The following is a 14,430-nucleotide window of genomic DNA, read 5'->3' as shown; positions in this document are numbered from 1 at the left end:
ACACATTGTAAAAACTCATATTTCAGGTACCCAAGGCTCTTACCTGGATATGATAGTGACCATTTATTGAACACTTCTACTGTGCTGTGTTGTATTTACTTTATCTAATCTAATTCTCACAATAACCCCATTACTCCCATTTTAAAGATGAGAACTGATGCTTAGTAAAGTTAAGCAACTACTAAACCACAGATCAAGGATTCAAATCCATGGCTGTATGACTGCAAAATCTTATGCCATAAACCACTAAGAAGAATTCCTAACCTTATTTTATTTTGAAGTTAAGGTGCGTGAGTGTGTGTGTAAATATAAAAGATCTTCCCTCATTTTACAGTTCTCCTACAAATGTTGGTTCCATTACTCCTTAGCCATATCCTTAAATTTCTAGGGCTAGGGAGATATGGACTGAGGCAGACAAGCTTTCGGGTGGCCCCCATGATCTCTGCCTCCTGGTGTTTGCACTTCATATAATCCCTTCCCTTTGAGTGTAGACAGGACCTGTGACTTGCTTCTAACCAATGAACTATGGCAAAGAGGATAGAGAATCACTCCTGTGATTACGTTAAGCTATGTCCATCTCACCAGTAGATTCACACTAGAATCTCTCTCTCTCTCTTTCTGTTGCTGACTTTGAAGAAGTAAGTTGCCATGAATCCTACAGTGGCAAGGACATAAATTCAACAGCCTGAGAGAGTTTGGAAGCCACCCTTCCCCAGTCAAGCCTCTGATGAGAACCCAGCCCTGGCCAATAACTTGACCACAGCCTTGTTATACTCTGAACAGAGGACCCAGCTAAGCTGTGTCCAGACTCCTGACCCCCAGGAACTGTGAGATAATAAATGTGGCTGTTGTTTTAAGTCGCTAAGTTTGTGGCAATTTAATATGTAGCATAGAAAATGATAGAGATCATTTCTTGAAAAAAAAGAGAACACTGCTATTTGATGATTAGACAGACATATATGTAGGGTTCAGAGGATGGTGCAAAGCCATTTTTTGGCTTTCTCCATTGGTGGAAATCAGTTCATGAGAATTCTCCCTGGTGGGCGACAGCGGGGGTCTTTCTCCCTGTTCCATCTCCCATTGTTCTCCAGCCAGCCATCTCCCTCCTCGCTGGCCCTCAAGAATCCTAGCTCTCAAGCCCTCAGTTGGAGCTGGACAGTGGAGGGAAGGTTCAGGTCTCTTCCATTCTGCCCACTGGAGGATCATAAAGGAAAATGGCTTACCTAGCGTGGCCTCAGGTAAGGTGAAGCATCTCTAAGATAAACATCTTTTTCTTACAGATATTAATCACTCTTAATCGTGTATTTCTTTGCATTTTTATGCCAGGAGTTTCTCTTTCTTTCCTCCATGTTACCAAAGATCCCTTTCTATTATTTCAGTTGGTACAAAACAGTTAATTATCTCACCCCCGGGATGAGGAGAAAGAAGAAAATTCCATCAGGCCTCACCTCTTATCAAAAAAGGTTTTATTACTGAAAGGAGGGAAACTGCAGGTTAAAGGCCAAATTCCTTTGACTATAATGTAATAATAAAGCTTTTTTTTTTTTTTTAAGGATCAAACAAAGCCTGTGCTTAAACCAGCTGCATGTGCAAATACAAACACTGTCTCTCTTGCTGTGACATGTTTGTGCTGGCTGAGGCCTGAAGTATTCCCAAACTGAGCCACACAGGGGTTTGGGTGGAGAGCTGATCCTGAGCAGAGAGGGCAGGTGACCTATTGATTGCACACAAATCCCCTCCCAAAAAGCCAAACAATTGTGCCACCGTCACTTGGCATTCCGCTCAGTTGAGGGGCGGTGGGAGAGTACGTGTTTTGCCCTCTTTGTCACAAGGAGGAAAGAGAGGGTTGGTCTGTTCTGGATAAGGAGGCAAAGGTGGGATTCCTGTATTTTTGTTGGATCCCTTTGCATAAACAACCTCACCTGTCAAAACATGATGAAAAATGGAAGTGGAACAAAGGAGAAAGAAGCAGGAACCAGTGAGAAGATGGACTGAACCATCTAGGGCCTTAAAACGCAATCTGTAAAATGTCTGATTGCAATTCATGTTATAGCTGTTGCACTTTTCATTTTTGGCTAAATTGTGTTTGCGTGTGTGTGTGTGTGTGTATTCATACATTTATCTTCTATGACTAATTATAAAATCATCGTATCTAGGCCAATGGATATTCTAAAATACTATCATGTGTATAGATGCAATCATAAATAAGTAATTTCTAGACAACAAGGATCAAACATTAACTTGCTTTGTACAATGTTGTTCATCACCTAACTATAGCTAGTAATTTCCAGCTTTTTAAGACACGGTATTTATAAACAAAGTACTTTCACAGGGTTATCTCATTTAGTGGTCTAAATATCTGCTTACCCTCTTCTTCTCTGAGGACTCCTGGAACTTCCTCTCTGACTTCCAGGCCCAGGCCAACAACAGTGTGTCCCTCAGAATTTCAGGATGTTCAAGTTCATCCGTCACTTGGGCTCTGCTCTCCAATCAGACACAGAGCCATATCTCCACTCTCAGCCCTTCTGGGAGTCTGAAGCCGCCCTCCTGCCCCTCCAACAGTGATCAGCTAATGCAGCATTTTCTGCAAATACTCCCTTCACCTGTCTGCCTTAATGGAGACCTAGAAGTCTCCTGAGGACATTTCTGCCCAACGGCGTCTTGAAGGGTAGGATGGTTTTTTGGTTTGGTTTTTTTTCTTTCTCGTACCCCTTGTATCTTTAGGCTGAGAAGTAGAAAAAGCATCTCCTGGCTCCCCATTGCTGACTGCAGAGCATTTCTCTCCCTCCCTCCTGAAACTGCTCCCTCTTGCTCCTTCCCCGACCTTGGACCTATCATTTCCTTAACTTGTTCCTCCTCCCGCTCATTCAAGGAACACTTGAGCCCCTGACCCAGGCACTTCCTCTCCACCTCAATCCTGCCATCATTCTTTGACCTTAGCTTTCACAGGTGACCTCCCTACACCCTGACCTCCGAGTTCCTTAACCCTGCCAATCCCTTCCACTCCCGCTCAGCTACCCACCCTCTTGGCGGCCCCTGGACCTTTATTTATATCACCAGTAACTACTTCCTTTTCGAAATCTCCAACCACTACTTCCTTCCTAGTAATCAGCGGACTTGCTTTGTAGCTACACATTTTACTTATGAGTAGAATCTAACAAGTAAAAAGAATTATCCATAAGCTTCCTCTCATCTTCATTTTTTAGCTTGTCCATCTTAGAGTCCATATCCATGATATCACATGCTTAAATATACTCTTGAAGGGCCAGGCTGGTGGCGCATCGGTTAAGTTTGCGCAGTCCACTTTGGTGGCCCGGGGTTCACCGGTTTGGATCCCAGGTGCAGACCTACGCAACACTTGTCAAGCCATGCTGTGGCAGGAGTCCCACGTATAAAGTAGAGGAAGATGGGCACGGATGTTAGCTCAGGGCCCCTCTTCCTCAGCAAACAGAGGAGGATTGGCGGCAGATGTTAGCTCATGGCTAATCTTCCTCAAAAAAAAAAAAATACTCTTGACTCATTGGATATTCATAGGATATCCTCATTGGATAGTCATAAATAAATCTTCACCTAAACCTCACACTGTACACAAAAATTAACTCAAAATGGATCACAGATTTAAATGTAAAATGTAAAACTATAAAACTTTAAGAAGATGATACAGGAGACAGTCTTTGGGACATAGGAGTTGATGAAGAGTTCTTAGATATGACACCAAAAGCACAATCCATAACAGAAAAAAATTGAAAAATGGGACTTCATCAAAATTTAAAAGTTTTGGGGCTGGCCTGGTGGCATAGTGGTCAAATTCGTGCACTCCCCTTTAGTGGCCCAGGGTTTGCAGGTTCAGATCCTGGGCACCGACCTATGCACTGCTCATCAAGCCATGCTGATACAGCGTCCACTGTACAACATAGAGGAAGATTGGTGTAGATGTAAGCTCAGTGACAATCTTCCTCGAGTAAAAAGAGGAAGATTGACAACAGATGTTAGCCCAGGACCAATCTTCCTCACCAACAAAGAAAAACAATTTAAAGTTTTGCCCTGCAAAAGACCCTATTGAGGATGAAAATGCAAGCTAAAGACTGGGAGAAATATTTGCAAATCACATATCTGATAAAGGACTAGTATCCAGAATATCCAGAATATATAAAGAACTCATGAACTCAAATTTAAAAAAATTCCAACTTGAAAACTGGTAAAAAACTTGCAGAGCTCTTCGCCAGAGAGGGTATATGGATGGTAAATAAGCACTTAGAAATATGCTCAATATCATTAGCCATTAAGGGAAATGCAAATTAAGACCATGACTATACACACATAAGAACAGCTAAAATAAAATCTACTGATAACATACTGATATAAATAAATAGTCAAATAAATGGAAGAGAATAAATAAAGCTCCCTTGCAGAATTCCAAATAATTTATATAGGTGCTTCACCCTCTAGGAGATGGTGTGTAACTCGCCACTTAAGGGTGGGCTACACATAGTGACTTTCTTCCAAAAAGCACCATATGGAAAGGGGGAAAATAACCTCACAATGGAGAAATCTAACAAACACAGCCCTAGCTAGGCAATCAAGGTGGATATCAACAGTGATAAAGTTATGTGGATGGTATGTGCCCTTGATATGATGTGTTGAGAATAGCTCTTTACCTGTGGGGTCTTCCTCTTGCAAACCCATCACCCCAGTCTAAGCATGAGAAAAACATCAGAAGACATCGGGAAATCAAGTAATTGTTGAATAGAGATTTGAACTCAGCATTTCTGTCCCTAAAGCCAGTGCTTTTTCTACTATGCTTAACTTACAGACAAACGGAGGGTGCGTTTAGATGGACATGAACTCAGCCTTCAACTAGATCAACCCTTGAGCTGTTCTGGACCACGTGACATTCAGAGATTCAGAGACTGAATGACCCACAGCACTAGTTCCCAACACTGCTCAGGGGACTAAGTTTTTACTTGCCCTTAGAACTCCTATTGAGGAAATTTCCAGCTTCGCTCTGTAAGGCAGGGACGGCCATAATGGTTCTGTCCCAAAAGTGAGGAGCAATGACCGGGGAGGGCCCCAGCCACTCACCTGGCCTTCCTAGCTGCCTATTGTGGGCAAGGTGGAAGAAAGGGCTTGGGAACATGAGAACTGTCGTTCCTTCGCATCTCAGTTTGCCTAAGACTATGTCAAATTAATTGAAACAGTATTAGGACTGACATTTTCTATTTTTCTCATATCAACGTGAAATGGAATTTTTGATAGTGACTGTGATGAAAATGAAACATCAAAACAAGTTGCACTTCACAGCCCTTCCTCATGGGTGCTATCAAATACATTGAGCGCTACCGAGTTAAAAGAAAACTTGTACCAAGGAAACATAACATACGCTGTACTATAAAATAAAATTTAATGCTGTAAATGTTTCTGCATTTATATAAAACCACAAATACATCCTTTAAAATTATCTCTGATTAACAAATAGTGTTTTTTGGGAAGAGCTTTCTTTTGTTCTGAAATTATAAACTTCCTACATTTTTGGCATTGAAATATCCTTTCCTTTCTGAAATGAGGGAAATGGTAGCTTTTGTTTTGTTGTTGTTGGCAAAAATGAACAGTTTGGCAACTCTGTGTTAGCTCTTTCAGTTGCTTTAGGAAGTTTTATTGTCCTGAAAAATTTAAGTGTAGGAACCACTAACCAAAGAATGCTATCATTCTAACATATAGGAGGATTAAATAGACAAAAATTAAAGAATTACATGTAAATTGAGAACTCAGAAATTTTGGCTGGTTTCATCAGTTCGTGTCTCACATAATCTGCTTTCTTCTACCACAACTACTACAGTTGGTTGTTTTATAAACACCAAATCTGAAAAATCTGAAATGGTAGAAACTGGAATATAGTATAGCTACATGGTATCATATATAATAGCTCTTTAGAACATACATATTTTTCACTGATTAATGTATTATAAAGGTTTTGTCGTGGATGTTTTCATTTGTTGTGTGTGTGTGTGTTTGCTTTGATATTTGTGCTCTTGCTGTCACATGAACCCCATGCAACAGTGAAGATTGCAAAAGGTGCTCGACAGCTATTGGACTGGTTTCTTATGTTTGAATCAAGAAACTAAGTTGGTGAAAAATATGGAAATGTGCTTCTGAGGTTAGTTGGTTTTTCCCCTTTATGTTCTATAATATAAGCATCAGAGCTATTCCATGAAAGTTGAAAATAATTTCCTCACGAATTCTATATTCTACTTGGGACATTTTGAGCATGGGTGTAGTTTCGCGCTGCCCAGCTGCTCAAAGACTTCCTAAGGGTGTAAAAATGAGGCACTGATTGGATTTTCCCTTCATTTCAGTCCATGCCCCAATTCAAATGAATCTCATTTTGCCTCATTAGAAAGCAGATCCCTTTACTCCATTCCATCTCATCTCCATTTCAATGAGCTGTAGAAGGAAAACACAATTTCCACGACACCTTTAGTTTCAGAATGAGACCATTTGCAGAGGCTGAGTGTTTCACCCACAGCAGGTGGTTTTACATCAACCTGTGTTAATAGCAAAATTGGAAGAGGTAGCTTGTGAGTGATTCCCCGCTCAAGCTGGAGACTGAAATGTGCCACGTTGTGCCATATTTTTTTTTGAAAATTCATCCCCCTTTGGATTACTTTGGCATTCCAAAACATACTCAGACTGTAATTTTTATAGTTGATATTTAGAAACAATTTAGCAATGGCTACTTAGATACAATATGTTGCAGTTGTCACAACTTAATTACAACTTGATTTACAAATAAGCAGATGAAAAGACGTAAGGTCTTAATTTGAGGCAGCTTCTTACATCCAAGTAAACAGAAAGCAAATTCTTTATCAGTGTCAACTGTTTTTGAATATTGAAACATCTGATGGACACAGCTTTGTAGAAAAGAGTGATTTAGGAAATACGGAAATATTGGTGAGGTCAGAGGACAGAGGAAAAGGAGCCAAAGATCCCAACAATACTGAACACATGAAAGTATAATGTCCAGAACATTTGGAGAAGGGTGGTCGAGTTCAGAGATGGGAAATAAATTTATGGGAAATGACTGCAACACACCAAAATTCCCAAACATTTTAACCTAAAACTATGTGTATGTACTAAGTTCTTGCCAAAGGGGAGGAGATGCTAATATTTTTAGCAGGAAAGAACCCTTAGCAAATTCACAAATTACACTCTTGTTTATTCTTCCCTTGTGAAGGCTACACATTTGTTAGCTTAAGTAAGACCTCCTACCTTCCACAGTTTCACTGTGGAAAAAACAATATTGACCAAGTCTCTGATTGTGCCTGACATGAAATTAATACACACTTAGACTCATGGAATTTTTCAGCTGGAAAGTACCTTTGGATGAGATTTAAAGGCACTAAATTACTTGATACTTTCACACCAGTTATCATTTACAAGAAGTAATGATACAGATGGTTACTAGACTGGTTGTGGTGATCATTTTGTAACGTGTCCAAATGTCCAATGATAATGTTGCACACCTGAAACTGATATAATATTGTGTGTCTACTATACTTCAATAAAAAAAGAAGTAATGATAAATATCATAAAGAGAGAAAGTTTAAATAATTATACTGAATAATAGCACAAAAGAAGTCCTAGTTAATGAACTTGTTAATTCTCTCTTCTACGACTGATTAAAGCCCTTGCATAGAATTCTGAAGTTTTTGAAGTGAACAACACTTTGGAGATGACAGTCTGGCTGTTGTATTGTGTACAGATGGGGAAACAAAGAACTCACAGCCACTTAGTGATAAAGCCAAGTTCAGCAGAAGGAAAGACCATAAACTTTCCGCAAAAAGAAGATGAGGACCCCTATTCAGGGAAGCAGCCTTCTGCCATAGACCAGTGCAGCCTCAGAAGAGGGAGGAAGACACTGAAGAACTCAGACAGTACCGAGAGGAGGAACTCAGACCAGACTGAGCTATATATATACATATATATATATATTTTTGATGCTGAGGAAGATTGGCCACGAATTAACATCCACGGCCAATCTTCCTTTTTGTGTATGTGAGCTGCCACCACAGCATGGCCACTGACAGACAAGTGGTGTAGGTCTGTGCCCAGGAACCAAACCCAGGCTGCTGAAGCAGAGCACACTGAACTTAAGCACTAGGCCACCGGGGCTGGTCCCAGACTGAACCAGACTTTGAAAGGCCTTTTGTCTGTTTGTTTGTTGATCATCTCCTTGGTGAGAAAGAACTGTTAACTTACATCAGGACCTCACAGAGTATGATTTGTCACTTGTATTATATAAAGGAACTTAAATGAACTGTTTGGAAACCTGGCAGTAGTGTGCTAGAGTGGTCGGGACCTTGGACCCCAGCTGCTTGGGTGTGGTTGTAGGGTGAGAGAGAGGAATCACCATGCAAGTCTTTATAAATCATGTCAGAGATTTTTGTTTTTAATCCTGACAGCATTGGGAAATCATTTAAACCAAGTGTTTGAAATAGAAGGCTGTGCCCAAATTCATACTTGAAAAGCTTATGTGACTCCTACCTCTGACCATTGCTAGTTGTGTGAATTTGGGTGAGTATTTATCCCGCCTGCACCCTGAATTCTTCATTTGTAAAATGGCACTCACCTTTTACTGTTGTTACAAGGATTAAATGAGGCAATGGTTTAAGATGCCCCAAACAGTGTCTGGGACAGAGCAGGCACTCAATGGCTGGTAATGATATTCAGCTTTGCATGCTCCATACTATGACCAGGTGGTCATAATAAGTGGGCAAAGCAAAAGCAAAAGACCCAGGGGAGCTGAGAGTTTGGCGATAAAGAGAGAAGAAAAGGTGGGAGAAGAAGAGGAAGTGAAGAAAGCTCTCTAGAACTGTTGAGAATTGGTGGTAAATAAGAGATATAGAGGAGGAAATGCTCTGGGTTTTGAAATTGGACTTCAGAGAACTCTCACCTTTTATCTACAGCCCTTTGAAATGCTGAGTCATCCATTAATAGCATCCTTTGCTTTTCAGCGCTGAAAAATTGGCAGCCACTCTGCCATGAATTGGGCTGTTTTCTTGGAATATCTAGTGGCCAGTTATTCTTTGAACTACAAGAACATTGATCATAGCAAACTCACGTGGAGGGAAGTCTCACAGTTTGGCATACGAAGCTCGCTGAAACCTGGGCCCAAGCTGAATTGAATTCCCATGGCTCCCCAACCTGAAGGATGCTTGAAACACATTGATGCTTCAACATCTAGCCCAGGCTCTCTGATGTGGCATCCCATCCAACCTCCACCTCCCTCTCCCCTGCCAACCTGCCACTCCTGGCTTGCCCTTCACACTCTCACAGCAACACTGAATGACCTGTAGTTTCTGTTCTTTCTCCTGTCAATGAATAAGAGGCATAAACTGCAAAAGAGGAAAAAAGTTTATTTGAGAGTCTCAAGAATTGCAATTCAGGGAGCACAGATTCAGGTAGAAACCCAAATAGTGTGCTGCCCGCCATTAAAACTCAGGGGCTTTTCAAGACGAAGCAGGGAGGTTGTATTTTAAAGAATCTTAATTGGAGTTGGAGGCAGAGAGCTAATCTTGGCTAAACGTTGAGAGACTACTGATTCTATCTTCAGAAAGTCCACAATCCTCAGTATTCGTGGTCAGAATGTCCCTTCCCTGCTGATTTCTCAAACAATTCAGCAAAGCAGTTTCTCTGGAAAGGCAGCTCTGACTCCATTTGAAAATGGCTCCACTACAGTCAATTTTGGCACTCCCTATACTCCAAGTGAATCTTCTAACCTGTGCTTTTGCTCAGAAGTGTCCTCCACCCACCCTTCCTGCCCATTCTGACCCGTGTGAGACCTATTCCCACTTTCCTCCACCAAGAAACCTCTGATGCCTCTGACCAGGAGAGGTACCCTTCCCATCATATCTGCCCCCACACACATTAGAGTTCCTGGTCCTCCTGTTGCCACTGAGCTCTTTGCATCCAGTGTATTGAGCGCCTGGCTTGTACAAGGCTCTCATTATAGTGAGTGAGCCCCTTGCTCCACACAAACAGCTCACCCCCTGTCCCTGGGCTTGTCATTCTCACCGGGATAAGTTCCTTTCATTTTCAGAGTTACTGCAACTCTTGCTCTGTGTATTACCTGGCTGTTTGTGTTGCTTTTCATTTCACTTTCTGAAAGTTAGGTCTTTCCCATAAGCCAAGTATTTGGGAAAAAGACAGTAGCTTATACATCTCTTTATCCCAATAATTTTAATTTAATGTCCCACACATGGATGTGCTTGATAAACAGTTGTCAGTGATGAAGATGCCGACTTCCGTGTTTACTCTGGCTTCTGTCTTCCACCCACCACATCCCACTCCTCCTTAAGGGCTCCTTCTCCACGGATCCCTGCAGTGTTTACTGTTTTTACTTTTCTTCAGGACACTTAATCATTCACTCTTGTTTACTCTTATCTAACTGCTCTGTGTGTGTACATCTTGTGTCTTGTACAAGTGTCGTTTTGTTTTTTAGCCAAAACTGGGTCTATGCCTCATATTCTTTTGCAACACTTCCCTCTCCTGATGTGTAAAGTCTTCCTTGTCAACCTCATCAGATTGAAGTGAGCAGGAAAGGAAATGACGAGAAGCAGGTGAATGCCTTGCATGTACATATATTCAGGAGAATATGAGGTGCTAGTCTGGTTGCTTTGGGAGTGATAATGTGAAACAAAAGGGCTTTTTGTAGAACTATATGAAGGATTAATTGCTTAAATAATTGTATTCATCAATGAAAATACTGAAAACACTTCAGAAAAGTGGAATGAAATTGGTCAAAGGTAAGATACACAAAAACATGAATTTGGCTAAAGAAAGCATGACACGTGGTGGTTAGAGCTTGGACATTGGCGTCAAACAATCTGGGTTCCATTCCTTGCTTCCCCATTCACTGTGGGACTCAGGCCAACAATGTAATCATTTCAAACCTCAGTTCCTTCCCTTGTTCTACAGGACTGAGAGGACCTACCACAAAGGATTACTGTCAGAATTAAATGAGCTAACGTATGTGGAACACTCAATTCAAGCCCTGGGACAAATTAGCTATTAAGGATGATGATAAGGATGCAAGAGATTGAAGGGTAGAATTACCATTGGTTGGTAATTAAGGAGGGAGGAGGCTTTTTAGGGGGCCTAAGAATGGGTATGAATGAAACTAGAGGCAATGGGGAAAAAAGATGAATGAAATAGTGAAGAGCTGCCCACTGAAGGAGCAAGCACCTAGTGGGAGAAAAATTAAAAGAAGGAAGATCAAGATGTGAAAAGTTAAAGGTGGGGCTTATTAGAAAGGAGTATAAAGAGCAGGAAAACAATAAATTATCATCCCTCAAAACTCTTTGGCACCACCGCTTTCCCTATCTTGGCTAATGGTGCTGATTTTCCTAAACTCTAGGCTAGAAAATTTGTCTCTATCTTCTGTCTCTTCTTCTGTCTCGCATTTTGGCATCCAGTCAATTGTCTCTGTGGTAATTCTTGCATTCATCTCTTTCTCTCACTGCAACTGCCTTAATCCAGGCATTCATTTGTCTAGAATTTCAGAGTTGGAAGAGAGTTCCTTTTACAGAAGCTCAGAGTGGTTAAATGACTTGCCCAAAGTCACATGGGCCGTCAGTGGGCCTTTCAGACCAATCAGCCGAGCCTATGGGTCGACCAATTTTTCTTTTAATCCCTTGTTTGAGGTGCATAAAGATAACCACACAGCAAAACTGAGTTAGTAGACCTCAGAGACTCCAAGGGCAAGCTCATGACTTTAACTCGTACCTCTCAGCAAATAACTGACAAATCCATCCTCCATCCTAAATCTTTTTAAACTTAGTTTCACATTTCCTATAGCCTGCTGGATGTCTTCAATTGAATGTCCTGCCAACACTTAAAACTCGCTATGTCTAAATGGAAACTCCTCATTTTCCTTCTCCCCACCCAGAATGGCAAAGCGTCATGATCTAGATTTTAATCTCACGTCTGCCACGTACTAAGTTAACCCCATGAAGCCTCAGCTTCTTACATTGTAAAGTAGAAATAACAATAGCACTTACTTAATAGAACTATGGGGAGAAGCAAGAGACATAATTGTTATATCAAGTGCTCAGCATAGTATCCATCGTGCAGTAATTGTTCAACTGTGTTAGTAAAAATCTCCCAATGAGAAAGCTCAACATTCTCTTCAACTCTTCTTTCTGGTTCCCCAAATCCAATCAGTCACTGAGTCCTGACGACTCTACCCCTGCAGTGTCAGTTGGATTCAGTTACTACTCTCTACTCTTACTGCTAGAGAAGAGAGAACGTTGGCTGATAATTTATGGATCTACAACTAATCATACCGTGACTGCCACAAAAATAACTTTCTTCTCCACCCAGTTTTTCCCTCCCTTCCTCTAAGTAGATCTAAAAGGACTTGGGTTGCTCAGGTGGAAGTCATGTGGATTGTATTTCATATGAATAGCTCACCATATAGCATAGTAATGTCTCTGCACAGGAGTAAATGAATCAGGTCAAGTTTTCTGCAAGTTTTCTTCCATTGCAGGGTTAACATCTACAGCTTACTTGTTGCCTTATTTAACAGAATCTCCTGCTTTCAGCTCAAAATAAATAAAAAGGAACATTTCCAGTAAAACACCAGGTAGCCAAACCTGCTTTGCTTTGCCCAACCCACGTTATACGTTATACGTCAATTGTTTCATTTTACTTTGTTTATTTACAGGGAAGCTGCTGGTATCTAAGATGTAAGGCATTCACAAAAATTGTTCAGATAATGGATTCACAGGACCTAGATTCCCTGTGACTCAGTCTTCCACAAATGTGCTATTAGGTGAAATGCTCATGGATCAGCAACTGTGCACTTTTGTTGGCAGCACAAACATTGCTGATGTGCACAATTTTAAATTGCAAGCGGCTTCCCCAGCAAAAACAATGGGAACAGAATCACAGCATGAAACAGTTGGCAGGGAATTTTAGAGATAACTTAATCTACCCCTTTGTTTTGAACACAATCCTGCTTTAAACTATCTTAACAGATAAAATCTATGCTATTTTAATGGGTCTTCATTAGTAACTGTCTTCAAATATCCCAGCCAGTATGGTTGTCTAGCCAAGAGCCTTTGCCCACTTTGCGCTATCGGGTCAAGAGCCAATTTGAAGGGGCTGGCCATCCCTTCCCTATGTGTTTCAGGATTAAATTCTGAGCAGTCTGAGCCTGCCAGTGGTTGGTTTGGAAGGGAGAGGTTCTGTGCAATAAAATGTAATGAGAGGTCAGCTGGGAAAGGTTTCCTTACTCCTAAAGGGAGACTTACAGGAAAAACAGTCCTTATCTTTGGTTGGGCATGATACTTGGAGCTGTGGGAGCTCCCTTGAAGGGCGCCAGCCAAGGACAAGGCCATATGGTGATGATGGCAAAGCACAGATATGGCAAGAATCTGGGTCTCTGATAATATCATTGAGCTGCTGAATCAACCAACCTGGACACAACATACTCCAGGATTTCTTGTTATATGAAATAGTACGTTTTCCTTACTGTTTATACATTGGTGACTACAAATTGGTGGCTTTGTTGTCCAGAATTTTGCTGGAGACTAATGTTCAAATTTCCAAATCCAGATAAAAGTCATTCCAGAGAATGAAATGATATTTCATGTTCAAGCATTTAGAGAAAGGAAAGATAAACAGTAGGATCTATTTTGGATTCTCTAACACCAAGTGTGCCAAGCAAAAATTATTTCTTTTTTGATAGAATTGGTAGATTACATATCAGAGAAAGTCATGGACATCAAATCTTTGATTTCAGCAAACATCCGAGAAAACTGCTTATAATATTTTGGTCAATAAGATAGGAAAATATTGAGGAAGAGATACAGATGTTGAAGAAAGACAAGATGCTGGAGGAAGACAAGACTGGTTGACAGGTATGGTATTTTGAAGGTACTGTGACAGGTAATAAATAGGTGATGCTAAAGGCAAGCAATCAGCATGGAGGAGGTTGACAAGTGTCTAATACAATGGTGGGACACACTAAAAGATGGACAGTGTAAGGGAATCAGATCCAAATAGTAATTGGAAACTTAGGCAGGCAAGAGCTGGCACCACAAAAAAATTGACAGGTTGCAGGCTTCGCATTTTTGTATCAGAGGTTGGGGGTGGGGGGATCTTTCTGTGGTGATTTAGGAGAGGTAAATGAAAAGACCCAAAGTTTAACTATTTCTTTTTTTAAAGAAAACAGGTCTCCAGTCACAGGATAACAGGGGTTAAAAAGCAGCTCATCAAGACAGTAATTTAAGAATCGGCCACATGGCAGAAGCCGAGCTGTTATACCTTGGATAAGGGCCAGTACTATACTAGGAAGAAACATGACCCAATGCTGAATTCTAGAGTTTTGGTCTGGAGACCTTCAAATTCCTGGGATTATTCCCAGACATA

This window comes from Equus przewalskii, chromosome 29 (genome assembly GCF_037783145.1).
Source record: "Equus przewalskii isolate Varuska chromosome 29, EquPr2, whole genome shotgun sequence".
Lineage (NCBI taxonomy): Eukaryota > Metazoa > Chordata > Mammalia > Perissodactyla > Equidae > Equus > Equus przewalskii.
This window is presented reverse-complemented; position numbering follows the sequence as displayed.